The following is a 6,000-nucleotide window of genomic DNA, read 5'->3' as shown; positions in this document are numbered from 1 at the left end:
GCACCGTTGGGAGTGTTGTCTTTCAGATCGGATACTAAACCAAAGCCCTATCTCCCTGTTGAGGTAGATGTCAAAGGTCCAAAATATTCCTTCATTCCTCAATCAACAACTAAAGCAGATTAACTGCGCATTGACCTTGTTGTTTGTGGGATCTCACCATGTGCAGATAGAAACATAGAAACCCTACAGTGCAGAAGGAGGCCATTCGGCCCATCGAGTCTGCACCGACCCCAATCCCACCCAGGCCCTGCCCCCACATATTTTACCCGCTAATCCCTCTAACCTACGCATCCCAGGACTCTAAGGGACAATTTTTTTTTTTTTAACCTGGCCAATCAACCTAACCCGCACATCTTTGGACTGTGGGAGGAAACCGGAGCACCCGGAGGAAACCCACGCAGACACGAGGAGAATGTGCAAACTCCACACAGACAGTGACCCGAGCCGGGAATCGAACCCGGGACCCTGGAGCTGTGAAGCAGCAGTGCTAACCACTGTGCTACCGTGCCGCCCACTATAGTCTACTGTATTTGACTGGATAAAGACAATGATTACACTTCAACAGTAAATAATGCATTGTTTGCAAAGTATTGAGGCTACAAACAGTACTGTGTAATGGCAAGCTTTTTTATGTAGTTTTATTCCGACAGTGTCTGAGTATTAATACCATAAATACGTTTCATAACAGTACATCTATGAAGGTTTATCTAGTAGTGCTAGTTTTATTCAATAGACTATGGCACACATGTAAGTTATATTTAATCTGACTTCATAACGCAGATGTGACTGAGAACTTCAAAGATAAAAAAAAGTGAATTTGGTAACAGTCTACATATCCATCAAAAGGTAAGCATGGCTATTTCTCAAGATTTATCATAGAATCTACAGTGCAGAAGGAGGCCATTTGGCCCATCGAGCCTGCGCCGACAATAATCTCACTCAGATACTGTCCTATCCCCGTAATTCCACATATTTACCCTGCTGATCCCCCTGATATCAAGGGGCAATTTATCATGGCCAATCAACCTAACCTGCACATCTTTGGATCGTGGAAGGAAACCCACGAAGACACGGGGAGAATGTGCAATTCTCCACAAAGACAGCCACCTGAGGCCAGAATTGAACCCAGGTCCCTGGCGCTATGAGGCAGCAGAGCTAATCACTGCGCCACCATGCCACTCCGAACTCACTACCGGACACCACGTGTATAAGTTTAATTAGAAAACCTAATGAAGATTTGTGTGGAAAGCAATAGTTTTTGAAGAACATTGTTCATTTATGCAATTGTACAGGACAAGGACTTTCTTCAGATAACGAAACATAATTACCCACTTTTCCTACACCGGACCCCAGAACTGCACCCCTCACCCCCTCCCCCCCTCCTTTCACAGTCTTAGGACATCATAGCCATCATGGTTTCTCAAGGACATGTTACTTGGTTGCATCCTTAAAAGAAGGCAGAGCATAATTCTGAAAATGACAGTATCATGATCAATATCTGAAATGCAATGCGTTGAAGATGCTATACACAGGTCTTGCTGATGTTTTAGGATTTAAATGGAAATTACTAGTATACTAATTGCATTTGCAATGATCAGATTTGCACCAAAGCAAAAGTAAAGGAAGAAAAACACAGAGAAACAATATATACAGCAGGGATTTGCATCGGATTGGGCTTGGCTGTACATCCTGCTGAAATGTTCCATTGCTATGGTTTCAGATTGATTAGGTTGCTAGGAAACAGGGTTGAAGCTGTCTCATTTTAAAACTTTCTAAGACAGCTCTGCAGGATGTTAATATGAGTGGAGGATATTAATTTTGTGCAGCAATTATTATCAAGGTGTCAAAATATTACATAACATGATTGAAAAATAAATTATGCTGGGTTAATAGGAGCAGATTTGAATTCAAAATTACACAGAATATACACACTTTGCAGATTTTGCAACACATGTATGTTACAAGGGTTCATATTTGGAGCTACTTCTGGTCACCAAAAATACATTTAGCTAATTCGCAGACCAGAACATGTACTTAATGCAACATAAAAGACCCCTTGTTGTAACCAAGGTCTCTTTCGCTGGATCATCTTTTCACTTCCAGGCTTGTATCTCTTGTTAACAGTCACGAAGATGCTTTGAGAACTGATCTCAGTAGTAAATCAAACCTACTGTGTTTCCTAGCTGTATTCCTTTGTGTATGTGAAAGTGACTTTCTTCAACTACCTCAAAACACTTTCTGATCTGTGCTATCAGCTGACTCATTCCCAATTAGTTCCATCTATTACATTGCCAGACCGATCCCTTCATATTTTCAAAAGCCACTGGATAATGAAACCTCAGTCTATATGATTAATTCAATCATTGCCATTGTTAACCAGCAACATAAACGTAAAGAAATATTAAGTCAGACTAAGAATTAAAAAAAAAAATCAAGATATCAAATGAGATGATAGATAGCTTCTGCCCAAGAGTGAAAAATTGTGTTTTAGTTCTTTTTAAAGTATGTTCACAAATTATGCTTTGAATACCTACTCTCAACAAACTGCATGTGTTATCAGATGTAGAAAGCCTGAATGTAACAATTCTATGGCAGAGCCCAATACACGATCCACATTCTTGCCAGGTGCTGAAGAAAAGATACAGATATCTTGGACCAATATTTTATCAATTGTCATTTTGTATGCAACAAGTACATTAATATTTGTCATATCTTTGTGTGAAATTCAAATCTGCACAATTTTGGTGATGGGTAAAACACATTTAATCTGACTTCATTAAACAGATGTGACTGAGATATTCTTTAAAAATAGAGAAATGTGAATTTGGTAATAAGTTACATAAGCAAAGGTATTTCTCAAGATTTAACTAAGAAGCAGAAACTATTGGTTAAATGTTGAAACTTCTGGGATGTGATGGTCTGTGTCAGAGATACTGATTAAAGATATTCTTAAATCTTTCTCCTTGTTCTTTTATAATTTTAAACTGATGATGTCTGCTCATTGACTCCCCAGCCAGAAAAAAAAATGCCTTCACTTATTCCACCTTCCCCCACCCCCCCAAAATTATTTCCAGTGGCACGGTGGTTAGCACTGCTGTCTCACACCATCAAGGACCCAGGTTCAATTGCTGGCTTGGGTCACTGTCTGTGTGGAATCTGCGCATTCTCCCCATGTCTGCGTGGGTTCCTCCGGGTGTTCCGGTTTCCTCCCGCCATCCGAAAGATGTGCTGGTTAGGTGCATTGGCCATCCTAAATTCTCCTTCAGTGTACCCGAACAGGCGTTGGAGTGTGGCGACGAGGGGATTTTCACAATGACTTAATCGCAGTGTTAATGTGAGCCTACTTGTGACACTAATAAATAAACTTTAAAACTTTAGCAATAAAAATTTATGTTTTCTTTTCGTCTTTGTTGTGGCAGTGGAAATAGTCTCAGAATCTCTCAAATATAGTTCCACATTCCTGGCATCATCATGCTGAATCAACACTTTGTTTGTGTTATGGTTAACAGGTCTCACAACACATGCAGACATAGCTGAGTCATTAATGTTGCCCTCTTCTTGATGCCAGCATATTTTTTCCTGTATTGGACTCAGACATGAGCAATTTGGGTGATGCACAGTCTCTGTTGGACAACCTCCCTGGCAGCTCTACCCTCGCTTTTTATTGCAAGTTAGCACTTAGCACCAAATAGGCATAGTCTCATTTGACATACCTTCTGGGGAGGACATTCACTGTTCAGCATCAAAAAGAAATGCTGACAACGTGAGAGCAACTGGCCAACCTTCCTGCCACAGCAGCTTTCCGTTTAGCAGATTACTGCAGCCTTTCAAACATAGCATCTGTGACTGCACACTTCTTGCTGAAATGTACTGCAGGACAAATATTTCAGGTTCTAACAGTTTATTCAAGTTGGACAAGATAGTTCCATGGAAAATCCAGTGAGAGCCCTCCTTCTGTGAAGCTGTAGCATTAATCTGATCAACACATTTTTACCAGTATTGGAAAATAAGGAGAAGAATGTCAAATAGATATGGAAGCAGAGATATAAATCACAAGTATGGCATATGATAATTATCATTTCTGAAGCAACAACCAATTCTTGAAATAAAAAAGAGTTGGAAAATGAAAGTTAAAGAAAAATCTAATATTCCCATATTTGCAAATATATTGTAAAATACCAGCAGACCTCTTGTGGTATTGCTCTGAATGACCTGGAGAATAGTTTTATTCCATGTACACTAAAATCTTTATATCTTAATGTGAAATTATGTTTTCATCCAAAGTGTTGTGGAAGTAGGTCATGATATTTTTAGTGTGATGTTAAGATAGTTTTTTAAAAAATCATGATCTCTGGAGCTCTCAGTTTCAGTGTTTCTCATTGTTACTGAGCTGTCTACCAGATGTCCTTTTATTGCTCCTTAAGTGGCTTAAATGGGGGCCTCCGGTATTTTCTGAGATTAGTTTTATGACCCTACATTGTCAGGAGGAAAACTGGCTTGCAGGTCAGGTGACAGGAGCCCTTTCATTTTCAGTTCTGAGCTGCTGGTTTTAGTTTTAGAAAGGACATCAAGCTGGAAAGAAGCATCTCTCTCTCCCCCTGGTCTTGAGAGGTTCTGCTGGTTTAGCTGAAAGCCTTTCTAGAGTAGAAAATCTGCTGCTGGTGGCTTGACCAGAGAGTCTCCCTGGTCTGGGAAGCTGTTCTGACTCCAAACTGTTCTGATTGTTTCAATAGAATTGCATTCATCCAAATGACTCAGTTCTAGTATCATGCGAGCATTAGTCTTTGCTGTGGTAAACATGTGAAAAACATTTGGTCTAAAGAAAGTTTTGGGTTTGATTAGAACATCTTAGATATATTTGTTAAGGGTTATACATTATTGTGGCTGTTTTGTTTTTGTTTGTAATTGATAAAAGTTATCTCTAATTTTCTTTCCATACATGTTAACTATATTCTTAAATAAACTTTGTTTGATAAAAGCTCCCCAATGGGTCATTCGAATTATACCTGAGGTGAACCATATTAGCCAAATTCAAGGTGCAAAACCTATGATCCAAGTGGACTTCATAAAGCACTGTGGAGTTTCTGACCTGAACCATATTAGGTTGTAATTTAGTGACAGTCTTCCACAATGTTTATTTACCACACCACCAGTTGCCAGTCCTTCAGACATCTAAGCCTCTTTGAAATGCCCTCCCACAGCACTTGTGCCTTTCCTTCTTTAAGATGGTCCTTAAAGTATACCTTAATTAAAAAGACCAAACACCAGAATGGCCAACTTTTCAATGTTCTTGAAAAATGTACGTATATTGACAAAAACATTCTCAGGTATTCATGCAAATAATATTGAATTTAAGTCTCCCAGATTTCTGACAGGTTGTTTCCAGCTATTTGAAATCTGAATTATAGACTTATTCCTTCTCCTGTCACTCTTTCACATTCCCCAATCCCTTCTCATATTCCAGTTACAAAAGCTCCCTTTGATTCAAACCAACCCTACCGTTTTTCAGAAAAAGTATCACATTGTTTCCTCTCTCACGCTTCCTGAACCTTGAATGTTAGTGGTGCTTGGGCTTTCCATGGTTTAACCATACAATCTGGTAATCAAAAAAGAGAAAAATTCATTAATTAAATCCCACACTCAGCACAGAAGCAGTGCTTGAAAGGAGTGTGGGTGGAGATAAGGTTACCACATTCTTAAATTAATTCTCTGGCTTGCATCGTGAGAATGCAGCTTCCTGATGTGAGCATAGCGAATTGCTCACAAACCTTAGCACTCACATATCTTCTAGGCTTTATTAAATGACTGCCATATTTCCAACCTATCTTTCCTAACAGCCAACTATGTACTCACATCTTCAAAACCGGCTTCTTATTTCTCTGCCGTAGTCATTGTCAAAGACATTTCTGCTTGACTGCGGCTGTTTGTTGTTCTTCCTCCACTGTCTCCTTTGACAGTGTTTGAGAACTCTGCTCGCCTGCACTGCTTTTATGGGGGGGT

Source organism: Mustelus asterias, chromosome 12 (assembly GCF_964213995.1).
Source record: "Mustelus asterias chromosome 12, sMusAst1.hap1.1, whole genome shotgun sequence".
In the NCBI taxonomy this organism is placed as follows: domain Eukaryota; kingdom Metazoa; phylum Chordata; class Chondrichthyes; order Carcharhiniformes; family Triakidae; genus Mustelus; species Mustelus asterias.
The sequence above is the reverse complement of the archived record's forward strand: the minus strand, read 5'-3'. Positions refer to the sequence as shown.